This window comes from Oreochromis niloticus, linkage group LG1, assembly GCF_001858045.2.
Source record: "Oreochromis niloticus isolate F11D_XX linkage group LG1, O_niloticus_UMD_NMBU, whole genome shotgun sequence".
Classification (NCBI taxonomy): Eukaryota; Metazoa; Chordata; class Actinopteri; order Cichliformes; family Cichlidae; genus Oreochromis; species Oreochromis niloticus.
The window spans coordinates 5,398,558-5,411,408 of record NC_031965.2 but is presented as its reverse complement, the minus strand read 5'-3'; the positions used below and the strand labels follow the sequence as shown (position 1 = coordinate 5,411,408).

At 40.8% G+C, this 12,851-nt stretch overlaps 1 long non-coding RNA gene across 1 annotated transcript; it reads right to left on the bottom strand.

The window, feature by feature from the left end:
- Positions 1 to 5,450: 5,450 nt before the first annotated feature.
- On the bottom strand, positions 5,451 to 12,272 carry LOC112848120 (uncharacterized). The gene is made up of 3 exons (XR_003222064.1): positions 12,166 to 12,272; positions 6,112 to 6,153; positions 5,451 to 5,620 (listed from the first exon to the last, which is right to left on the bottom strand). It is a non-coding gene; the product is annotated as an uncharacterized LOC112848120 (long non-coding RNA).
- Positions 12,273 to 12,851: the final 579 nt, after the last annotated feature.

The following is a 12,851-nucleotide window of genomic DNA, read 5'->3' as shown; positions in this document are numbered from 1 at the left end:
TGTTTGTATCAGAGTAACAGTCTACTTCCAAAACTTCTCTACAATACACTTAGACCCTTCACAGCAATGGGGCCTCCGTCATAAAACTGCTCTTATGGAAAGCACCCCAGCTCCGTCTTTATGCAGGTCTGATGGAGGATAAGAGGTGGTTGCTATGGTGATGGGCGAAGTGGCCAGAAAGCTGCAGAAGAAGAAACCTGAGCCGACACCAGACCTAAACTGTTTTGACCAATCACCTTAGTGTCCGGCTGATCACACATAATAAAAAGCATTTACTGTCTGGGTGTGGTGCTCTGTTGGTGTGGGTCTCCTGAGCGAGCAGAAAGACGTCTCTTTAATAAATTTTGAGCATATTTGTCTTTTCTCTCTCATAAAATGAACCCAACACATTTTACAGTCACTTTTTACAGCAGAACATTACAAAAACAAATGCTCATATTCTCCAGAATTTTGTTGTGCATGTTAGGCATGTTAATCATGAACATCACACACACAGTGCCAGGTCCTTCCACAGTGGTGCCAAAGGCACTTTATACAAAGCGCCCTGAGGCAACTGTTGTTGTGATTTGGCGCTATATAAATAAAATTGAATTGAATTGAAAACCTGGCCGTTATGCCGGAGCCCCAACCTGGGCATCCAGTTTAGGCACTGCCTCAGATGGTGGCGCAGCTGATTGCTCAGCTGGTGGCGATGCATCACAAACAACTGGAGACACTGCAGGAACAGGTGGAGTGACAGACAGAGGTCTTGGAAAACCTTGTCGCTCGCTCTGGTTCCTCGGAGGCACAGCCCCTGGGATAAAGGCATGATTAGATGATGGCGTGCATCATCTAATCATGATGTGCTAATCATTCAGAGCTAATCACAGCACAGAAACAGCTTTAGTGAAGGTTACAAATGATCTTCTTATGGCCTATAACCCTAACCCTTTTTCAAGGTCCCGGCGGGACTGGAGCCTATCCCAGCTGTCTTGGGGCAAGAGGCAGGGTACACCCTGGACAGGTTGCCAGTCTGTTGCAGGACTTAGTAACTAGTATGGACTCTAACAGGGTTCAGTGCTAGGACCAATTCTGTTTACATTATACATGCTTCCCTTAGGCAGCATCATTAGAAGACATAGCATAAATTTTCACTGCTATGCAGATGACACGCAGCTCTATCTATCCATGAAGCCAGGTAACACACACCAATTAGTTAAACTGCAGGAATGCCTTAAAGACATAAAGACCTGGATGGCCGCTAACTTTCTGCTTCTTAATTCAGATCAAACTGAGGTTATTGTACTCGGCCCTGAAAATCTTAGAAATATGGTATCTAACCAGATTCTTACTCTGGATGGCATTACCTTGGCCTCCAGTAATGCTGTGAGGAACCTTGGAGTCATTTTTGACCAGGACATGTCCTTCAACGCACATATTAAACAAATATGTAAGACTGCTTTCTCCCATTTGTGCAACATCTCTAAAATTAGAAATATCCTGTCTCAGAGTGACGCTGAAAAACTAGTTCATGCATTTATTACTTCCAGGCTGGACTACTGGACATTTGCCGAATAAAGTTCCACTTTATACAGTACACTGTTGAAATTCTGTTCTGTCCCAGTTAATTCTACTCTGCAGTAATTAGTCCGTTAATGGATGTCACTGGTAAATGACTGGTGAATTTTACTGCAAGTGTTTATAATGAACTGTTTCTTGTTTTTGTAGAATTCATCAGCGGCTGTGGAGAGATGTATTTAGTTATCTTTTGTTCCGCTTTTCCTTACCTGAAGCTGAGGATGGCTTCATCCTAACAAAGAGACAAACCTCAGCACTTTACATAGGCATCACATCCTCCTCATAATCTTCATCAGTTAGACAGATTGTAAATACAGAGCCTGAATGCCCTTTGTACAAGCACACACACTTATTAGCACTGACATCCAATTCTCATGAGAAAGCAGCAGCAGGGAGAACATTATGGTTTGATCTTGGAGTTGATCATACATGTCAAAGAATGTCAGTGGAGCCGTTTGAGCTCTTGTTAGCAGAGTTGGGACCAGATCTGAGGCAAGGAAATCGTTTCAGGGAGCTGACTGGCCCAGAGCAGCGTCTAGCTGTGTGTGTGAGGCTGTATGCAGTATTTTCCGCACTATAAGGCGCACTTAAAATCCTGTGCCTTATGTATGAATTCTGGTTGTGCTTACTGATCTCGAACTGATTCTATGTGGTGCACGGCGCTCAAAAATCTGTCAAAAACTGTTTTAGTACGACTTTGGTAAGCTACGAAGCCGCACCGCTTGATGGATTGTTGGAGCATTACGGCTACCGTAGTCAGGAGCCTCGCGGAGTAATCTGGGTCCTAAACATCACTGAGAGTTAAAAACTGTCTAAATTCTTTCATCTTTAATAAAATGATCAGCGTTGCTGCTTTACCAGGTGTAACAATTAAGTTTAACATCCAGGCATCCATGAAAACAGAATTTATTAAATTTAACAGAGTTAGAAGTTAGCAGGAAGTTAGCTCGCTAGCTTCCACCTAAACATGATATAGCATGTTCTGACTGAGAGATTTCTGAAACATTCAAACGTACAGCTCTGCTATCACTTCCAACATAAATGAAGACAGAAAACTAAACAGCAGTGACGTTTGTCACAGCTTTGGCTAGCTGGTATATAATGATGTGCTAAGTGATCGCTAGTGACACAGCTATGTTAGCACAGGCTGGAGGATGAATGCTAACTTTTTTCCTCTCAATAAAAGTTAACGTGAGGTTTAAACGGACCAAACTTCAGTTAGGAGAACAACTGCGCCTTATAATCAGAAAAATACTGTATTCACAGGGCTCTAGACTAACTTTTTGCCATGGGCGCACCGGTGAGGCGCACCGGCACCAAAGTCAGGAGCACTCAAATTTTTCAACCGCATCGCTTAACACCGCAGTTTTACATGTGCACTTTTTTGGGGGGGAAATTGCAGTCCATACAGATAATATTCATTTCTAAATGATTAACTAACAATCTTGTGCTTAAATTGCTTTGTCAATATTGTAGAAAATGTTAAACTTAATCATCATCTTGGCTCCTCTGACGACCTGTTTGCTGTTGCATGCTGCTGAAAGGCAGTGGGGAGAGGGGACACTTGGGCAGTGGATTTATTGCAGCATATAATGTGTTTTCTGGATACACTGCTGCTTTTTCAGCATTCAAAGATTGATGGCACCGTGTCAGAGCTGGCTATGAATTTCATACGGATCAGGCCTTAACTTAACACAAAAGTTATCAATAGTTCTTTTCATCTTTTCTCATTACCCACAGCTACATCCACTTCTGTCAGGCCTAGGCTAATTTCTATAATCCTGATTCGATTCGAATTTAGTCTCAGACAGTCAGAAATATTATAATTCTGATCATTTATCAGTACTGATACACATGAGACTGCATCAGAATTGTGAACATCACAGCAGATGCCTTTGTGTCAAAGTAACTGAGAATAAAACACAGAAAAACATGAAGGAGATTTTCCTGGTCTGGCGTTTTATAGCAGATAACCTTAAAAATATTCTGCAATATTCTGCAATTTTGCATAATTTTAAAAAGTTTAAATTTCTTCAGTATTGAACAGCAGAAATTAGGCTTTCTTGTCCGAGGTCATTTAAGTGAAAAAAGAAAAAGAAAAGAAAAAGACAGCGGCCGACAGCGCTGTAAACAACGGTAGACTGGTGGGTAATAAGCTAATGAAAAATGCAGAAAACAGAGATTTGAGACGGGAAACTGTTCTTGAAGTACAGAGAGAGAGAGAGAGAGAGGGAGAGCTGTGCATGACGTGTGATTTTTATCGTGGTGGAAGCAAAACAGCAAAACTCAGAGTGAATTCATGGACATTGATCAAATGTGAAGCGTAGTTTGCTGCTTCTTTTGCTGCTGGCTCCACGAATTTTGGTTGGAGAGACAAAACCTGCAGCTCAGAATCAGCGCAAAAAGACGGAAACAGAGCGGACCCGACGCATCAGAATCGCTGAGCTCCGACAGCGTGTCCGTGTTCGGGCCATCGGGTGAGAAACCCGAGAAACAGAAAGCTGATTCTGATGTGTCGGGTCTGTGTTTACGTCTTTGTGTGGAATCCGTGTGCCTGCTCTCATTTGCTGTTTGGTGGTTGTTGAAATAGTTTTGTGAGCTTTAATCTAAGAATTTGGCGTTTCTGGCAAAACACATTTATATTTAAAAGTCGATTCAGGATTTAATGAATCGATATCGCTTTATTCAAGCTACTCACCTCCCTCTATCCACCTTTCAACTGGACCACGGCCAATCAGAGAGGTCCCGCCCCTGACTATCTCTGATTGGTTTAGTCCACGATAGGGGCATAATGTGTGTCTGTTGTTGACCACACGGAGAGTTGCAGAGATTTTTTTTTTTTTTTTGTTACCATTGAAAAATTTGGTCGCATTTGCGACCAAATTGGTCGCACTCTAGAGCCCTGATTCAGATCTGAAAAAACAAGCTTGGTTCGAACAAAAAATTGCGCAAATTCGTCCAGTGAAAATACGTGGTCGGTGTGAACAGCTGCATGAAGAACAGGTGAGTCCGAAAAACAGTTTAAACGCACGACATATTCACATGGATTTTACACAACCGGTGTGTAAAGACCTTTAGAATAAACATTTATGGGTCTCTAAACTAAAAAAATGAAAAAGACGAATCTATAATTTCTTCCACCAAAGTGTTGTCATTGCTTTACGAAACAAAAACGTCCTCGATTCATTCATTCATATATTATGCACTCATAGTCCATTACAGTTTGCACATCTGTCTCTGGTACTTGAACAGTATAGGTGTAGTTGGTTTAACTCAAACACAATCTCTAATTTTCAGGGTAGTTTAGAACACGATATTTCACATGAGCTGGACTTACTCTCATCATCATATGTGAAATGGAAACTTCCAAATATTTAGGAAAATCAAGTAAGAATTAACTCTAACATCCTGCTACCTAAAGGGCCACAAAAGCAAAGACAATCCAGGGCTAACAAAGTACAACCAAAAAGTCAAAGTCAAAGTCATTGGAATGACATAAAGAACAGAGGGATGGCCACAGGGAACAAACACAAAGAAACTGAGGGGAACTACACAGGGGGGAAAAAAACAAAAAAAATCCAAAACAAGCAAGTTTAACCCAACATCTATGATTTGATTTCTTTGCACGTGTGGATTGGATGGATTGTTACCGAAATCTGGTGAGAATTTCATGTCAATAGCGCCTTTAGAAATATATTTACTAAGAAAACTGGTGACGTGTTCAATACTTTTACTTAGTTTTACCTGCTGTATGAATAGATACACTGTGTTTAGTTGTGGTTGTCTGTAAAAACCAAACAAAGGTCTCCACTACCTTTCCAATGTATCAACCTAATTCAAAGGAATGACAGTTACATCTCACATCCTCTGGAAAAAGATTGAGCACACACGTATCCTTTGGCAAAGTTTTTATTTAGGTCTCTGCTGGACAGGTGGGATTTAGATTCTATGTAAATTTACAGGTTTGTGTCTGTTAATGTATATAAATATATAAATTTCCTCTTCTATGTGCAAACCAACAAGCACGCCAAAGCATGAAGAATAATTAGTCTCCAGGTCAGGCCTGAAAAGACAAGGAAACATTAAACATCATGCGTTCACACTATTTATATCCCATGAAAAGTAAAGCTGATATATAATGTGTTTAAACATGGATCTGGAAATTTTGCTATGTCCAACTGTTTTTATTCACTTACCAGATACTTTATTAGATAAGCTTGCTCAACTGCACATGAATTCAAATATCTAATCAGCCAGTGATATGGCAGCAACTCAGTAGCATGTAGACATGTCAAAAAACCCTGCTCAAGTTCAAACTGAGGATAATTTAAGTGATTTTGATAGTGGCATGGCTTTTAGTGCCATATAGGTCTGAGTATTTCACAAAATGTTAATCTACTGGAATTTCCCCACATGACCACCTCAGGGGTTTACAGAGAAATAGCTGCAGTTCACTTTTTTCTTGATGTCAGACTGGTTAGACTTCTCTGACTTTCAAAGTGATAAGAAGAGAACAGTACCTGAGAAAAACACTGAAAATGTAATGTTTCTTACCTGACTGATTCATTCCACCCGTTGGTGCTGAAGTAACAGACTCTAAAGGAAAACAAATGTGCCTTGTTAGCATTAGAGCTGTTAACACACAGTTGACTCCCTTTCTTTCAGGCCTCAGTTTGTGCCATGATCCCAAAAAGAAATGACTAATTCTCAGGTATAAATAAAAAAATAAACAAGACTCAAGTTTTCCTTCACAATAAACAGGATGGAAATTAAAATGAATACCCTGCGGTGCGCATATACATACTACCCTAATACTTAATACTTAAAATATTATATAGTTTATATACCCATTTAAAGAAAATGTATTTTAATGTAAAAATTAAATGAAAATAAAAACCAGTGTAACATTTTTCTAATGAACATCAGGGAGTGCCTCCCTTGTGTCAACCCCCCCCAAAAAACAAACAAAAAAAACATTGTTGCAATTATATAAATGAGAATAGTTACTGTGATGATCATGACGTCCTGTTTGAGATTAAGAAAAAGGACGAGTGGGTCTGACTGTGAAACACTGCTTGCTCATTTGCTAATGAGGTGCCAGTCACAAGTAATTAGTCAGTGAGGATAGCATAGAAAAATAAAATGACAGATTTTCAAATTACACATGATTCATTTCATTCAACATGACCCTAAACTAGCGATGGGCAAATGAAGCTTACTGAAGCTTGTATTTAAAAAAGGTTCATCACTTAAAGCTTTTCAATAGCTTTTGGTGCCACCTGGTGGGCAAACATATGAAGAGCAGCTTGAATCTACAAATTAAATGAACTGCTTCATTATGATTGCCCACTCTACAGAGCTGACAGCTAATAGCAGTCTAATATTGGGCTGCCATTGTGGTGCTTTGAATGTGTATTTTGGGGGATGACGAAATAATGTTATGTCTATGTGAATAATAAATCGTTTTGATAAATAAACTTTACTTGTTTAAACCATGTGCTGTGGTGTGCTCTCACTTTGCTTGTGACTTCTTGACGTTTGTAAACATAACAGATGTGCTGTGAGGTCCCTGCCTCCATGTGGTTATGGAACTAGCCACTGGACAGGTACTATTATAGATATCATGACTTATATGTACAGTGTTTATTTAAAGAGCTTGGAAAGAAAAGCAAATTGGCTTCTTTAAGTTTCTTCAAGTTGTTTCACTCATCCAAGAAGCTTCTTGAGTTCTAAGACCAAATAGTGGAAAGTCACAGATTTTAAACCCTAGTGGGAGTGTCCCTAAGAGGGTCATTGATCCACTATTGATTATGTGTATCAGCACATTAACTAAGCTGTGAAAAGTGTGTGGGTCATTATCAGCAGAGGTTTCAGGTGAGGTCATTGTAAAACCTTGCCCCATCCTATCATATTACTTACTGAGGTCAAATGGCCTCTGGTCGCTATGGTATTTCTTTCAAAATAAGACACACAACTACAAGACGGGAAAAGACCTAGGGAAACCGAGTTATCGATAAAAACCCTGAAAAACCTAAATTTCACAACTCTCGCGGCCCGGTACCAAATGACTCTGGTCCGTGATTGGGGACTGCTGTCGTAAACCACCGCCTCTGTTCAAAGGTGGTCGTTTACAGTGGACATAAATGGCTTCTTTCACTCCTCTTTCAAACCATCTATCTTCTCTGTCCAAAATGTTAACATTGTTATCCTCAAAGAGTGACCTTTGACCTTTAGATGCAGATGGACAGCTGAGTCTTGTCCCGTGGAGGTGACTCTTCTATGCTGTGCCATGCGTTTATGAAGTGGCTGTTTGGTCTCTCTAATGTAGAGGTCTGAGCATTCCTTGCTGCACTGCACAACATACACTACGTTGTTTAGCTTGTCTTTGGGAGTTTTGTCTTTGGGATGAACCAGTTTTTGTCTAAGTGTGTGGCTGGGTCTGAAGTACACTGGGATGTTGTGCTTGGAGAAGACTCTCCTTTCTGATTCTTCCTAGCTGGTGTCTGAACTTCTTTACTGTGCAACTTTGCCATTTTGATGAAAGCCCAATTTTGATAACCCTTCCCTTCTAGAACATTTTCTACCCAGTGTTGTAGGGTCCTGATTACTCGAAGTCTTTGTTCCAGAGGGTGGTGGGAGTCCAAGAGTGTGTGGTCCATGTGTGTGGGCTTCCAGTAAACTTTAATGTTATTGTTTCCATTCTCCTCAGTGTGCACAGCACAGTCCAGAAACGGCAAACTATTATAAACAAGAAATAACAAAAGTGTGACTCCATGTGATCACTATTGTAAATAAATGGACACTTTTCCTGCAGTGCTGCCTGTATGTGCCTCAGGTCCTTGTTTCAAACTGTAACAAGGGATTTGGGGTTTTGATCAGATGGACAAGTGTCATAATGCTAGATGAGCTCATTAACCATTACAACTAAGTAAGATGCAATACAATAACTACAACTTGAAAAAATACTTTAAAACTAATAATAATACATTCAATTAACTTCAGAAAGTGTCAGGATTCATCTTTTATGTAACACATGATGCTCAGTGTCTGAGGTCACATCTGAAATCCAGCAAAGAAGCCGGCGGTCATTGAACAGCATGTTGGTGTTGGTCCTATCACCACATTTTGGAGGTGACTGGGAGAGGGAAATAAGGTCAGTTAAGTCCACACTCCAGGTTATCCTAAAGGATCAAATCAAATAGTGCCTGAAGAAGTCCTCTTCACGACACTCAGTAAAATGGAAGGGATCCTTAATGCTAAACCCCTTGGCTAAATATCGTCTGATATTGCTGATCCTGACCCAATCGTACCCATTCTCATGGCCATGGGGCACCAGGATGCCTCATTTCCACAGGTGGCATATGGACCAGGTTAACTTTATCGCCAGTCAAAGATGGAAACAAAGCCAGATCATTGCTGAACACTTCTAGAGCCATTTCATTTGGAGATGCCTCCATCGCCTTCAGCTCAGACAGAAGTGGCATAATGCCACCTGACCTTGCTGTAGATTAAGTTGTCGTGATAGTGGACTCAGCTGACCAGGGTCATATGGCTAGTTGGGGAAAATCTCAAAAGTGTTTCTTAGGGTGGATGGTATAGTGTGATCAGTGGAAGGGCAAGTAAAAGATCCCACTTACACACGACCAAGCTAGTTACCCTGCCTCAGATGCAGGATGGGAAAACCTCCTTATAGTACAACAGATGTTTTTGCTATGATGTCCATTTGCAGTGTAAATACAGGGGTGGCTGTATAAATGTCCCTGTTAGTATGGACTACATTACCCAGAACCCCTTGCCTTGCAGCCCTTGTAGCATTATAGGATTGATTCGCCCCTGTTTTAGCTGGTCTGACTTAGCTCCTGGGCTGACGATACAGCAGAGAGCTCTTGGGAACAAAGGCAATAACCCGTCCTTTGTTTGTTGTGACTGGTGTCTGTCGCATAAATGTGGTCATGTTTAGGATGCTTCTATTCTGACCTTTTCAAAATATTTGTTCTAGCTACCGTTGGGCCATGTGCTTCTGGCTCGAGTGAACGCTGGCACGTCTGGCTGCCGCTACTCGCCGGTACATTTTCGATTATTTGGATTATTTGGATTTCTATCCGAATTTAAATCCTGGGTTAGCTCTAATTTTCTAAAGCTCAATGAGGATAAAACTGAAATCCTCCTTATTGGCACAAAATCCAAAATTTTGAAGGCGAACCATTTCTCACTCACTATCGATAACTCCACAGTTCTTCCTTCTCCTCAGGTTAAGAGCCTTGGTGTCATAAATCTCACATCAATAATCTCACCTGTTTTGCCTATTTCCATCTACGCAACATTAACAGATTACATCCGTCTCTTTCCACCCAGTCTACGTCCATTCTTGTCCACAGTCTTGTTAGCTCCCACATTGACTACTGCAACTCTCTTTTGCATGGTCTCCCCCAAAAATCCCTCCATAAGCTTCAACTGGTTCAGAACTCTGCTGCTCGCATTATCACCAGAACCCCCTCCTACCAGCACATCACCCCTGTTCTTCAGGAACTTCATTGGCTCCCAGTGAAATTCCAGATAATATACAAACTTCTTCTGCTCACCTTCAAGGCCATTCATAACCTCGCACCTCCTTACCTTTCTGACCTGTTAAGCACTACCTTTTCTGCCCGCTCACTTTGATCGTCTTCTTCTATCCAGCTTTCTGTGCCTTCCTTCTGCCTCACCACCATGGGAAGCAGAGCTTTCAGCTGCTCTGCTCCCAGGCTGTGGAACTCTACCCCCAGATATGAGAAACATTGGTTCTTTCCCCCAGTTTAAATCTCAACTCAAAACCCATCTGTTCAAATCTGCATATTCACTGTGAACCCACTGTTTGTTCATTTTATCTTGTGCTTTTGTTTTATTGTCCTTCATTGTGTCATTGTTCTATTATGTTTTTTATCCTATTGTACAGTGTCCTTGGGTGTCTTGAAAGGCGCTTTATAAATAAATGTATTAGTATTATGTGCTAGTTAGAATTAGACTGATATAATTCCCCATATAAAACTGATAATTTCATCATATCAGGTGCAGGCTGGAGTCTTCCACGAACAGCATCAACATGCTGGTTCAGAAGTTTTGTTTTGAAGATTACTCCACTACATTCTGGGCTAAAAAATATTTAAATAGTGCAGTTGGTGACACACAAGCAGGTTATATTAAAACTTAGAGTTTAGAGTACCACAACCATTGCTGCTTGTGATTTGAAATGTTAGAGTCTGTTGACAAGCTGCAGTGTCAACATTAGCCCCATGAATTTGATGTGTGAGGTTGACATGTATTAATTAATTAGTTATTACATTAGGTTGTGTAATGTAATGTTAAAGTTACATTTAATGTTCCTCGCTAGAAAGGTTTGGTGTCAGCTGGCAAGCTTGGTGCAATGAAGAAGGTCCTAAAAAGTACAGCAGGCTGTCCAAAGAGCCAAGCAAAGACTCACAGCCTCGGCCAGCCGCTTGAAGAGGTGCACCAGAGAGATAGAAGGCAGGAGAATAAACCAGCTGTTCTCCACAAAACCAGCCACGGTTTACTCTCAGTGGCAGGGGAACAATATGAGAACAGCACCACCAAGGCTGGAGATGGAGCGATACTGAAAGAGCATATGGGAGAAGGACGCAACTCATAACAGCAATGCTCAGTTTGTAGTGGATCTAAGAGCAGACCACAGAAACCTCCCTGAACAGGATCCAATAACCTTCACAGTGGCAAACATCCAAGTATGAAGAGTTGGACAGCACCAGGACCCGACATGGTTCACGCCTACTGGCTAAAGAAGCTGACTGCACTATGACGTCACAATGATGCCAAAACAGGCTGAGATCAGCATTTTCTAATAAAAATATCCTAAAACAAAGTTTCATATCTCAGCATGGTGTGCAATGTTTCCTTTAAAAAATGAGGAACCTGGACAAGTAGAGGACAAAAAGGGAAAGACCTGGCAGGCCTAAAAAATCTAACTACAGTTGATAAACAATATCTGAAAGTTAAGAAATAGGAAAAAGAAGACCAAAGATAGGACCAGCGAGATACTCTTTTGCCCATGTTTACTGCAATTCAGTTCAATTCAGTTTTATTTATAAAACCAAATCACAACATCATTCCCCCAAGGTGCTTTTTATTGTAAGGTAAAGACCCTACAATAATATGTGAAAACTTCAACAATCATTTGAGCAATCACTTTGTGACAATGGGAAAAAAAACCCTCCCTTTTAATAGGAAGAAACCTCCGGCAGAACCAGGCTCACGGAGGGGCGGACATCTGCCACAACCAGTTGGGGTTGAAATGCAGATATGGTCTCAATAGAAGGAAGGCCATCAAGAAGCTATTCTTAAGGAAGGGAAAGGTGGAAAATTACACAACTACTACACCTATTTCTTTTCCTGGGAGTTCTCTTAGCAAAAATTTAAGGAAAGAATATCACAAACACATTTTTATGTGTATAGTGAGAAGAATCTTTAATGATTCAGGTTGAGTGTTGGTCCCCTAGTAGCATGAAAACCAGATGGTATATTCCAGATATAAGGTCATGCATAAGAGGCACAAACAGAGGTTAATATCAAGCTACACACCTCACCTGTCAAACTCACCTGACATTCTGGCCAGCTCAATGCTGTAGTCAGAGAACTCATGCCGTTTGCTCACTGAACAAATGTGAGTCCCAAAGTCCTCCCGTCTGACCTGCAGGATGGTGAGCGTGATGTTGCCTGGGCTGTAGCTGATTGTGTAGCCAGCCGTGCAGTTCTGAAAGGCTTTGTGTTTGATATAGTGACACAGCAGCTCATTGAGAGGACTCCTCCATTGTATGGATAGCTGGAAAATATGCATCTGGTCCTCATAGTGGTATGAGCAAGGCAAAGTGGCACGCTGGCCCGGCAGGCAGAGCAGTTTTCCAGTGCTACCTTGAGACACAAGAACTCGGGGTTAATGTTTTTGAAGCTGCTCAAATCAGCATTTCTTAATTTTTAACTCTATATATGTACTGTGGTGGTTCATTTACAAACACAAGTCTAACTTATTAGAAATAATCAAATTGTTACATGCTTAAATTTACACAAAATGTCAGAAATCTGCACTGTCATGAACATGTTTTTCACCAAAAATTGAAACCTAATTTTTCATGCTTTATTGAGGTAACCCTTTGGGCTCCAGGATATAAGTGGCCATTTTTGTGTACTTTTGATTTTACCTTTGTATTTCACCTTCAATTTTTTTTTTGTACCTTGCCTTGTTTGGTATCATTCTTTTCAGCACAATCCCACATAGCAGAATTGGT